Below are 12,549 nucleotides of genomic sequence, written 5' to 3' on the forward strand. Positions count from 1 at the left end.
AGACTCCGACTCTACTAAAAATAGAAAGAAATCAGCTGGATAAAAATATATATAGAAAAAACGAGCCGGGCCTGGTGGCGCATGCCTGTCGTCCCAGCTACTCCTCCAGTCCCAGCTACTCCCGCAGTCCCAGCTACTCGGGAGGCTGAGGCAGGAGGATGGCTTGAGCCCTGGAGTTTGAGGCCAGCCTGGACAACATAGCAAGACCCCATCTCTACAAAAAAGAGAAAAAGAAAAATGAGCCAGGCGTAGTGGCACATGCCTGTAGTCCCAGCTACTCGGGAGGCCGAGGCAGGAGGATCGCTGGAGCCCAGGAGTCTGAGGCTGCCGTGAGCGAGGCTGACGCCACGGCACTCTAGCCCGGGCGACAGAGCCAGACTCTGTCTCAAAAAATAAATACATAAAAATATATAAAAGAGTTGAGGCCGCCACAGTTCGGGACAGACTGCAGCAGTCACGGTATTGTCATCATTCCACTGGTGCAAGGACACATGTCCCCTCCGCTGTCACCTCTGGACATCCCAGCCAGCTGGAGCTGAGTAGCAGTCACCCCTAAGCAGTTTGCCACAGACCCCGCCACTCCCTATTGCCACCTTCATTGGAAGCTGAGACACCGTCTTCATCTTTTAAGGTCCTTATGCCACCGCTCTTCACATGGGGGAGACATAGTTCTTGGTCCCCGTGTCTCCATCTCCATCAAAAACCGGAAAATGGAAGATACATCCACGGGCCATGAGTTTTACTACGCTCGGGCCTGAACCGCCTCGGACAGTGGTGAAGGTTGCGCACTGCTCAACGCTAGGGCATACTGTTGAGTCACAGTCTGGGCAATGGCACCTCCTCCACAGCGGTGGCCCCAGGACGCTTGGCATTTGCCATCTGCCCCCGGGTCCCCAGCCTGGGTTTGAGGCTGTTCCACGCTTGCCCCTGGGGGGTTGTGCGTCTCTCTCCACCCACCAAACCCAGGGGCCGGGTCCTCTCGGCCAAGCCCCTCACACTTCCTGAAAGGGCTTTAGATAGCGGCGAGGAAGATGGCCGTCAGCGATAAGGTACGATAACGATGTCCGGGACAACTGGCACTTCCTAGAAGCTTCTAGAAAGTCATCTGAGAGACGTCTTCTGCTCTGTGAAACCTCCACAAATGGGAATTCCCTGGCTTAACGTTAGGCCTCCCCCAGTCGCTGCCAAGAACCATCGGAGAAGACGTTTAACTCTGCCCCTCGCCCGGTTCATCTGTTTCTAGAAATCTAGCCTTAGTCGTGACAAAAGTCCCTTCCCTGCAGCCTCCCCCGCGGGCGGACAGCTCTGTCTTGCTTTTTCCTATTTCCCTCCCTTTCCCCTCCTCTTCTTTCTCCTTTTTCCCCTTCCCTCCCTTTAAAAAAATTAAAAAACAATTTTTTTATTATATATTAGTTGTCCGGCTAATTTCTTTCTATTTTTAGTAGAGACAGGGGATCTCGCTCTTGCTCAGGCTGGTCTCGAACTCCTGACCTCGAGCGATCCTCCCGCCTCGGCCTCCCAGAGTGCTGGGATGACAGGCGTGAGCCACCACCGCGCCCGGCCTGATTTTTTTGTATTTTATTTAGAGACGGGGTCTTGCTATGTTGTCCAGGCTGGTCTCCCCAGAGTGCCGGGATGACAGGCGTGAGCCACCACCGCGCCCGGCCTGATTTTTTTGTATTTTATTTAGAGACGGGGTCTTGCTATGTTGTCCAGGCTGGTCTCCCCAGAGTGCCGGGATGACAGGCGCGAGCCACCACCGCGCCCGGCCCCCACTCAGGTCTTTAACGAGCCATGAAGCACCCGACTTATCCTCAGGTGTCCCCCCGCCAAAGTGCGTGTTAGAGACGTGCAACATACATGATTCCGTGTAGACAGGCACAGAGAGAGAGAGAAAATGACAAAGTCAAACGGATCGGGTGACAGCAGCCAAGGGTCATTTTTACACTGTTCTTTGCCGCCTTTTTTCCAGGTCTCCATTTCTTCCTCGTGAACAGCCTGGCGCAGGCTGGGAGTCCAAGTGCAGCTTGAAACACGCGTCGCTACAGTTGGGGCTTGTGGCCACCAGCCCCCGCCAGCCCCCTGTCCTCCCCTCTGCCCTGCCGGACTCAGGCCCCGGAGCCAGGCCGGCCTGGGCCACTGGAGCAGCCTCCCCCACCCGCCACCCCCGGGTTCTCCAGCCCCACCTTGGGGACGCCGCCTGCCCGCCTCTTGCTGAGGGGACGGCCCGGAGTCACAGAGCCCCGTGGGCGGCGGGGACCTGGGCCAGCCCGGCCTGTCGATCCCATTCCCCGTTCTTCCCGCTGCCAGGCCGAACCCCTCAAGGGCGACAAGATTGGCCCCTCCGGTCCCTGCCCTGCTGGGTCTCCCGGAGAAGGTGCCCGGGGGCGGCAGGAAGGGCCCAGAGCTGTCCCCTGACGCCGTCTTGGGACAGTCCCAAGCGTGTTCAGAGATTTTATCCAGGGCTCGGGCCTTGCTGATCTGTGCGTGTTTGCAGCACGTCGGGCTTGGGCGCTATGGTCCCATTTAACGGATGAAGCAACGGAGAGTCACCCTGTACCTGCCAGGGGTCCCCACGGCTGCTCGGTGGCCGGGCGGGGCCGGGAGGTGACCCCAAGCCTGGGCGTGACCCCCCCACTCCCCTGGCCTCACCACCCACCCCCTGCGACCCCGGGCCGCAGCCTCCCCGGCAGATGGGGGTTGCAGCAAGCAGGACACACGCCATCTGCGTGCAGAGACACGGATGCCACCGGGTGGCGGGGACATGGGGACACAGCGGAGGGGGCGGACACACACACCCCCCCGCCCCCAGGCAGGCAGTGGCCCGGGGCCTCCCTGCATCCGTTACTTGCCCCCCTGCCCGGCCCCGGCCCACCTCGCCGCTGTGATAGAGAGTTTGTGAAATGTCCCCAAGCTTGCGGTTGACCAGCGCTCTGACATTATTCCATTTGAGACCGGAATTCATGCAACGCTCTGTATCCTGATGTGGTAAAGAGGGGACAGCCCGCGGCTGGGGGGGGGGGCGGGGGACGGCGAGGCAGCTCCAGTCCCTGCAGCGGGGACTCCAGCCACCTCCCCCTCCCCCCGCTTGTCACCCACGGGGCTCCGGAAGGCCCGCTGACAGGAGCAAGGCTTTGATAAGCACCTGGCAGAGAGATGAATGCAGAAATTGTCAACAACCTTCTCGGGCTGCGCCCGCACCGGGGTGCCAAGGCTGGGAAAGGAAGGACAGGAGAGGCCGCAACCGGAGACAGGCCGAGAGGACAGCTGGGTCCCCTGTCCCTGCCCCGCCGGCCGGCACCGGCCCCGGCTCCAACCGTGCAAGGCGGGAAGAGGCCGGGAGACCCTCATGACAGCCAGCGTCATGCCCAAGGGGGCCCTGGCTGTGCTGGTGGCCGGGTGGGACCCTGCTGAGGTCCCCTTGGCTGGGAAACGTGTCCCACAGCCGCAGTTGACACAGGACCCCGGGAGCCCCACGCCCCAGCCCCGCCGGCCTCCGCGCCCGCTGCCACCCTGGGGGGACATGCCAGTTTCTCCTTGTCTGGGACCCCCGGCCTCGACCTGGCAGAGCACGGCCGGCGGGACCTCCCCCCCCAGGGGACCAGCTCTGGGGTCACCACCTTCGGGGTCTCAGGCTGATGAGGTTGCCTCTCCTCGTGGGAAAACCAGAAACTCGGGGGGCAGCCCGGTGGGGTTTCTAGAAAGCCAAGTGCACCCCTCGCTCTCTGGTTAGGAGCTTGGGGTTTCTTGGGGGGCGGGGAGGGGACCTTTCGCAGAAGGGAACCAGCCAACCAGGCACGCGAGTGGAGGGGACACGGGTACGTTGAGTTTGCCGCGTGGGGTACCAGGTTTTCATTGTTAAGTCCTTTTTTGTTTTTCTTTTCGGGGACAGAGTCTGGCTCTGTGGCCCGGGCTAGAGTGACGTGGCGTCAGCTTCGCTCACAGCCACCTCAGACTCCTGGGCTCCAGCGATCCTCCTGCCTCGGCCTCCCCGAGTCGCTGGGACGACAGGCATGCGCCACCACGCCCGGCTCGTTTTTCTTTTTTTCTTTTTTGTAGAGATGGGGTCTTGCTATGTTGTCCAGGCTGGCCTCAAACTCCAGGGCTCAAGCGATCCTCCTGCCTCAGCCTCCCGAGTAGCTGGGACGACAGGCATGCGCCACCACGCCCAGCTCATTTTTTCTATATATTTTTAGTTGTTTGGCTAATTTCTTCCTATTTTTAGCAGAGACGGGGTCTCGCTCTTGCTCAGGCTGGTCTCGAACTCCTGACCTCGAGCGATCCTCCCGCCTTGGCCTCCCAGAGTGCCGGGGTGACAGGCACACCCCCGGTCTACTTCTACAATTCTTAAAACACAGCTACATTTTTTCATGAATCTGGATACAAAGCGATGCAGTGACGCTCTCGTGACATTGTAACCCCAACGCACAGCAGGGCGGGAACCGTCTCCACGTGGGAGAGGGCAGGAAAGTGGCGCTTGAGCCTTCCTTGCTGGACACTGCAGGCTGGGTTTCAGAGGATGAATAGGAGTTTTGCAGGCAGACAAGGAGGGAAGCGTCCTGGAAGGCCAAGGACAGTGGGGGCTGCAGGGACCCCTGGGGAAGGCTCTGTGGCGTCTATAGGGCAGGCCTTGAAGGACGGGAAGCGTCTGAAGGTGGTGGGCTCGGCACACACGTGGACACAAAGAGAGAAATTCCGGGGACCCTGGCGTCCGGCCGGGGCTCCACGAAGGCCACCTCCTGGGAGAACGCATCTGCTACAGGTCTCACGCCCGGGCGGGGTGACCATTTGCCGTGGTCACCTGGGGTTTGTTTAACCCTCCCCCGAGAGCCCTGTGTCCCTGTGTCCCCGGGACAACCCTAAATGCAGCATCCGACAGATGAGGAAACTGAGGCAGATGGGATGATAAAACCGGCCATGGCGCGGCTGGGGTTTGGGACCTGCGGGGCGGGTTGTCCCCAAGCAGGGCCCTCTCTCTGCCGGCAGCCGCTCTCCGGCGGGGACCGAGGGGATGTGCTAGGCGGGGCCGCCCTCTGGTGGCCGAAAGGGAGGACGGTCTCGCGGTCACCTGAACGTCAGCTGCCCGGATTTGCAGAGGAGAAACCGAGGCTGTCCGTGGAGCAAGCACTGTATTCACGGCACTAGCATTTATGCAGCGCCTGCTGTATGCTCTGCGTGCGTGGTCTCCCACGACCCTCCCAGCACGGGGTCGTCCCGTTCTGTGGGGGAGACCCTGCGGCTCAGAGACCCCAACTGGCTCCAAAGCCACCCCGACGGGCCTGACCTACATCAGTGCTTTCCCGGAGTCCCACGTACCCGTCACTCCCGTCTCAGAGCTCACATGACAACCACGCTGTCCTACCGGGTCGTGACCAGGCGGCCACCATTTGACACCTGTCTGCTTACTGGAGGCGCACACCAACTCTGAGTTAGGAATTAACGGCACCCCCATTTCATGGATGGAAAAATTGAGGCTCAGAGCGGCCGAGTGCCCTTCTGTGCCAGCGCCTGACCCCAGTTCCTCTCTGTTCAAGCCATTTCTTTTTTTTTTTTTTTTTTTTTTATTTATTTTGAAATGCAACTTTGCATCTGGAACGTAGACGGTGCACCTGGGGGCAGGCGTGGTGGCCTTTCCCACACACGTGTCCCTTTGGATCAAAAGCACAGTCTCAGCCGGGTGCGGTGGTGGCTCCCGCCTGTCATCCCGGCACTCTGGGAGGCCGAGGCGGGAGGATCGCTCGAGGTCAGGAGTTCGAGACCAGCCTGAGCGAGAGCGAGACCCCGTCTCTACTAAAAATAGAAAGAAATTAGCTGCACAACTAAAAATATATAGAAAAAATGAGCCAGGCGTGGTGGCGCATGCCTGTCGTCCCAGCTACTCGGGAGGCTGAGGCAGGAGGATGGTTTGAGCCCCGGAGTTTGAGGCCAGCCTGGACAACATAGCAAGACCCCATCTCTACAAAAAAGAAAAATGAGCCAGGCGTGGTGGCGCATGCCTGTCGTCCCAGCTACTCGGGAGGCTGAGGCAGGAGGATGGTTTGAGCCCTGGAGTCTGAGGCCAGCCTGGACAACATAGCAAGACCCCATCTCTACAAAAAAGAAAAATGAGCCAGGCGTGGTGGCGCATGCCTGTCGTCCCAGCTCCTCGGGAGGCTGAGGCAGGAGGATCGCTGGATCATTGCTCACGGCTCGGGGGGCTTCCAGGACGCAGATGGCTGACGTGTCACCGTGTGTCCCCCCCCCCCCGAGGCGGAGATGACCAGCTCGGTCTCTGTCCTCAGGGCACCAAACGCAACCCCTGAGCTCTGCGTTCTCAGAGAGCAGTCACCCACAAAAGTCCCCACTGCCTAACACCACGGCTTTGGGGTCGGGATTTGGGGCAGGGGCCGGGGGGGGGGCGGACACAGACATGTGGACCACGGTGCTGGTTTCGGCTGTCATCTGAGTCACCAGGAGCACCGACAGGCTAACCTGCGACCCCGAGTGTGCCCGGGATCTGTCGTCCCCTCCTGGCAGTTCACGCTGCGTCACGCGCAGACACACCTGCGTGTACAGAGGCGTGGAGGTGCGTCCACACATGGAAACATGTGCACACAGGGACACACACAGGAACAAGGGTCACAGCGCAAGGCAACACGCTCCCGGGGCTCACGCCTCGCTGTCTGCCTTGTCCCCACCCGAGCCGTCCTCCCCACGTCACTTGTCACAGACGGGCCACCCGCACAGCCCCTGGGCGCGGGCTAAGCTCGCTGTCATCGTGACTTAGCGTGCATCTCTGCCGGCTCCGGGAGGTCCCCGAGGACGGGGACTTTGCCCACCCGCTGCTGGGCTGTGTCCCCCGCCACCGGGGCCGAGATCTACCCAGCACGAGGCAAGTGCAAAATAAACGCCTGGCGTGTGCCAATCTGCCTCGCAGCTCGTGTCTGGGAGCCTCCGGGCGGGTCACACGCGTGGCGGTGGCTCACCTAGGCAGCCGGGAAACCCACGACAGGGACCTCAGACCTGCCTCGTCCCGGCACGGGTGAGAAACAGGAATTTGGGGGGGGAAAAAAAAAAAAACAAAAAACAACCAAAAATGTGCCTCCCCCCCTCCCCCCACCGAGAGTCTCCCTGCATTTCTGGCCCCAGAACCCCGGCGTGTCAACGCTAGGGGACCCTCAGACGTCTGTCGTGTGTACAGCAAGACCTGAGGCCCGGAAAGGGACCCTGGGGACTGTGACCCGCTATCTGGACCGAAGAATCAGGGGACGTTTATAAAGCGCTTTGCAAACAGCCGTGCTCAGCTCAAGCCAAGAGGCGGCGCCCGCGCACGCTGGAATCTACCCAGGCAAGAGACGATTGCTCCTCGAGCTGGGGGTGTCACGCCACGGAGTCCCCCCCTGCCAGGAGGTGCAGCTTGAAGCTAACAGGGGACACAGGCTCTCCCTTGGGACTGCTCCCCAAGTCCCCCCCCCCCAATCCCACCCAACCCTGCTCTTCCGGGCGCTACCGACTGGCTCCTTCTCCCCCTAGATCTGCAAACGTTTCTCGCCCTGCTGTGTCACCCGCCTATCTCATGGCTGCAGACGGAATGTTTGCATTTCCCCCCCCAAATTCATCTGTTGAAACCTAACCTCCTGCCTCAGCCTCCCGAGTAGCTGGGACTGCGGGAGTAGCTGGGACTGCGGGAGTAGCTGGGACTGCGGGAGTAGCTGGGACTAGAGGAGTAGCTGGGACTGCGGGAGTAGCTGGGACTGCGGGAGTAGCTGGGACTAGAGGAGTAGCTGGGACTGTGGGAGTAGCTGGGACTAGAGGAGTAGCTGGGACTGTAGGAGTAGCTGGGACTGTAGGAGTAGCTGGGACTGTGGGAGTAGCTGGGACTGTGGGAGTAGCTGGGACTAGAGGAGTAGCTGGGACTAGAGGAGTAGCTGGGACTAGAGGAGTAGCTGGGACTGCGGGAGTAGCTGGGACGAAAGGAGTAGCTGGGACAAGAGGAGTAGCTGGGACTGCGGGAGTAGCTGGGACTGCGGGAGTAGCTGGGACTAGAGGAGCAGCTGGGACTGTAGGAGTAGCTGGGACTGTAGGAGTAGCTGGGACTGCAGGAGTAGCTGGGACTGTAGGAGTAGCTGGGACTAGAGGAGTAGCTGGGACTGTGGGAGTAGCTGGGACTGCGGGAGTAGCTGGGACTGTGGGAGCAGCTGGGACTGTGGGAGCAGCTGGGACGAAAGGAGTAGCTGGGACAAGAGGAGTAGCTGGGCCTAATTCCTTTGGGAATTAATCAGACCACGAGGGCATTGCCCTCACCAACAGGATTAATGCTCGTATAAAAGAGGGGACCCTGCGTTTTCCCCTTGCCTTGTGCCACCACGCAAAGACACAAGGAGAGGGCGCCATCTTTGCACCCAGAAGCTGGATCTCCGCGGACAAACAACCCTGCGAGCACCTGGATCTTGGACTTCCCGGCCTCTAGAACTGCGAGAAGGAAATCGTTCGGAAGCCACACCGGCTCTGTGACATTCTGTCACAGCAGATGGAGACGCCATCTTCTAGCAAATCTTTTTGGATTCGATCTCATGAGTGGAAGTCAAAAAAAAAAAAAAAAACGGAGGGAGCTAGAATCTGGGATCCTCCCTCCCCGACATCCCCCGCCATGTGCAAATCTGACAGACCCTGTGACGATGCTTCCCGATTGTCCCCTCTCCATGTGGCCTGCCTTTCCCGATGCCCAGGGCTGCTGGTGCTCTGGTCACTTCTGCACTTAGTTCCGGGCCTGTCACAGGACACACAGAACCAAGGACTTCATGGAAGCTAAGAGTTCACAAAGCGCTGGACATGGCAGAGAGAGAGACTGCATTGAGCTCTTGGTGCAGGTCCAGCCCAGCCTGAAGATGCTCTCTTCCCTCCCTGTCACCTCCCAGACCTGTCCAGGCAGGTGACAGAGCAGTCCCCAGATCTTAAGACCCCTGCCCCCCACCCTCCAGCCCCAAGACCAGGCCGGAGTCCCCAGACCCAGGCCCGGCTTCAAAATGGCGCCGGGCCTCGTCCAAAGCAGCAGGCCTGCGTGGAGGCCATGGGCCCTGGGGTACACCCGGGGGACATTTCCTGTCTGAGCCTGCGGCCCCCAACCGCTGGCAGCCGGGTTTCCGGCGGGGGGCTGCGGCCGGGGGGCCTTTGCTATCAGCTCGGCACCAGATGCCCGGTCAGGATACTTGTGGTGAAACAGTGGCGGCGCATTCGGGCCTTTGGGGTTTTCTCCCATGTCAACCTCCAAGACAAATGGAACGGGCACAGAGTGACACCCAGCCCGTCTCCGGCCGCGTGCGCCCCTTCTCTGAGCCGGGGGGTCCGAGGGCTGCCGGCGGCTGCCCAGGGCGGGAGGCCAAACCCTGCCACGGCGGGGCCAGCTGTGGCCACGAGGGCGTCCCACATTTGGTGGCCATGGAGGAGGCCAGGCCACCGGGGTGGGGGATCTTGCCAAGGGCTGGATGAATGAGACCGGCCCGGGGACTTGGACAGTATGGGGGTCGGGGGGTCGGGGTGACTCACTCCTCTCCACCCATGTGAGGACCACGGAGGGAGCACTCTGGGTCCGACAGCCAATGACAGGTGCTGGGTGTCTGGGGGCATGTCACCCAGAGCGAAGGGACGCCGGGCTTGGACCCAGGCAGCGGCACACCCCAGGGCCAACGTTTCTTTCACCTCCTCCCTGCAGTTTACAGAGGGGGAAACTGAGGCCCTGTTTGCTACTGGGGGGAAACCGAAGGCCAGGAGAGCACAGGACTGCCCACGCTGCACCGGGGAGGAGGGGGAGGGGGAGAAGGAGGAGGGGAGGAGGAGGAGGAGGAGGGGAGGAGGAGGAGGAGGAGGAGGAGGAGGAGGAGGAGGGGAGGAGGAGGAGGAGGGGAGGAGGAGGAGGAGAGGAGGAGGAGGAGAGGAGGAGGAGGAGAGGAGGAGGAGAGGAGGAGGAGAGGAGGAGGAGGGAGGGGGAGGGGAGGAGGAGGAGGAGAGGAGGAGGAGGGGAGGAGGAGAGGAGGAGGAGAGGAGGAGGAGGAGAGGAGGAGGAGGAGGAGGAGGAGAGGAGGAGGAGGAGGAGGGGGGGAGGAGGAGGAGGGGTGAGGAGGAGGAGGGGAGGAGGAGGAGGAGGAGGAGGAGAGGAGGAGGAGGAGGAGGGGAGGAGGAGGAGGGGAGGGAGAGGAGGAGGAGAAGGAGGAGGAGGGGGAGGAAGGGAGGGAGAGGAGGAGGAGGGGAGGAGGAGGAGGAGGAGGGAGAGGAGGAGGAGGAGGAGGAGGGGGGAGAGGAGGAGGAGGACGGAGGAGGAGGGGGACGGAGGAGGAGGGGGAGGGGGAGGAGGAGGAGGAGGAGGACGACGACGACGACGGGACGGTGGGCGGCCCGAGGATGCGCCCGGCCCGGGATGCTGGGGGAGCCGCCACCCGGCCGGCCCCGCGGGCCCCGCCGGCCTGCACGGGGCACCCAAGAGCCCAGGTCCCCAAAGGGCTCCGCAGCCCCGGGGCCCTGGTCCCCGCCGACCCCAGACCCTGGTCTCATCCGGGCCGAGGTGGCCGCTCCGGAGCCCGCGCCCCTAAGTAGCATCACAGCTGGCTTTGGCGGGGCGGGGGGGGGGGGGGTGTCCTGCCCTACGCGCATGCGCGGCTTTTCCAACCAGAGCCGGCCGTCTGCGCCTGCGCGTTCAGCCTCACTTCCCAGCGCCCTCTAGCGACACGCCAAGGGGGTGCGAAGAGAACCCCAGTGCGCACGCGCAGTTCGCCGCCGGGCCGAGCGCCTAATCTTGGTTTCTGCCGACTTTTCTGGCTTGAACCGCTAAAAAAAAACGAAACCAAAAAAAAAAAAAAACAAAAAAAAAAACAAAAAAAAAAAAAAACGAGGAAAAGTCTAAAGGAGGGCAAGAGGGTGAGGAGGGCTGGGGACGAGGCTGACCGAATGGCACGAGGTGGCCGCGATGCCATGGACACTGGGTTCACCTGGAACCCGGGCGGGCTCCGGTTTGCAGCCCGTGAGGACGGGACACCCCAAGGACCCGGCTCGTCCTCGGCCGGAGCACGGAAGGGAGCAAGTGGCCGCGTGACAAGCACGTGCCCCTGTGCCACTTTGCAAGGTCACCTCCGGTCATCCTAACGCCCCACCTAGGAAGCAACGATTAAAACATGCCCGGGGAGCCTTCTAGAAGGTCGCAGGGACCCGCAGGGCTGAGATTTGCATGCAGTCCCCCTCTGGAAGGAGCGTCCTGCTTCTCACCCGAGCCCCCCGCTTTGCACTGTCCTCCGACCCCCCGTTTCCCCCTGCCCCGAAAAACTGACGGTCTCCGTTCGGCCTGTCATTGTCACCGGGGTCCTTCCCAGTGGCGTTCAGCGTCTCCCGTCTTCGACGCCTTTCAGCTGCAAACCCTCCTGGTCACCAGGGCATGACACACGCTGCCCGGCTTGCTGTCCCTTGACCTCTCAACCGCGTTTTTGCTGATTGGCTCCTTCCTTCTGGAAACATCCTTTCAGTTTGGCCTCATGGTCCTGGTCTCTTAGCTCACTTCTCAGCCCAAGTGGCCACAGTCACTCTGGAGTCCCAATATGCCACTGTGGGTCTGGTTTTTTTTTTTTGAGACAGAGTCTGGCTCTGTCACCTGGGCTACAGTGCCGTGGCGTCGGCCTCGCTCACAGCAGCCTCAGCCTCCTGGGCTCAAGCGATCCTCCTGCAGTTCGAGACCAGCCTGAGCAAGAGCGAGACCCCCGTCTCTACTAAAAATAGAAAGAAATGATCTGGACAGCTAAAAATATAGATAGAAAAAAATCAGCCGGGCGTGGTGGCGCATGCCTGTAGTCCCAGCTACTCGGGAGGCCGAGGCAGGAGGATGGCTTGAGCCCCGGAGTTTGAGGCTAGCCTGGACAAGATAGCAAGACCCCATCTCTACAAAAAAGAAAAATGAGCCGGGCGTGGTGGCGCCCTAACCTGCTAACCTTAAGCTGTGGCTGAAAGGTAAGTCGTGGCTCACTGGGGGAAGATGGGGGACATACCCCAGGTGGAGAGGAGGGCGGGACAGGAAGCGAGGCATTCATTTAGTACCGCCAACTTGCCACCGAAAGTTCTCGTCCGTCAGCACCTGTACCCAAAAGCGCATCTTTGGCCTGGATCGAAATAGGCTCTCTCGAGAGCTCGTCACTCACACCCAACCCTTGGCCTTCGGTTCATTTGGAGCCAGGACAGAAGTCTAAGCACGTCCCTCCCGCAGCGGTGGGTGTTCTTGTGATTTTAGGGTGAAGCCGGCAGCCTGGATGGACTTAGAAATCTCTCTCGTTCCGGGCTCTGCAGCCCGATGTCATACACGCTGCATATACCCTGCTCTCTGTACTCCCTGCAGGTGCTCAAGGCCTGGTCCACCCCAGGGCCTTTGCACGTGCTATGCCTTCTGCCTGGAACGCCCTCCGTCCCTGCCACCTACGTAACTGCGACAGAGCCCAGCTCAAAAGTCACCTCCTCAGGGAAGCCCTCCGGCTCTCGCCCACACCCGGACTAAGCCCAGCGCTGTCCAGCATACTCCATCATCACAGAACCTGTCCC

Source organism: Eulemur rufifrons, chromosome 22 (assembly GCF_041146395.1).
Source record: "Eulemur rufifrons isolate Redbay chromosome 22, OSU_ERuf_1, whole genome shotgun sequence".
Lineage (NCBI taxonomy): Eukaryota > Metazoa > Chordata > Mammalia > Primates > Lemuridae > Eulemur > Eulemur rufifrons.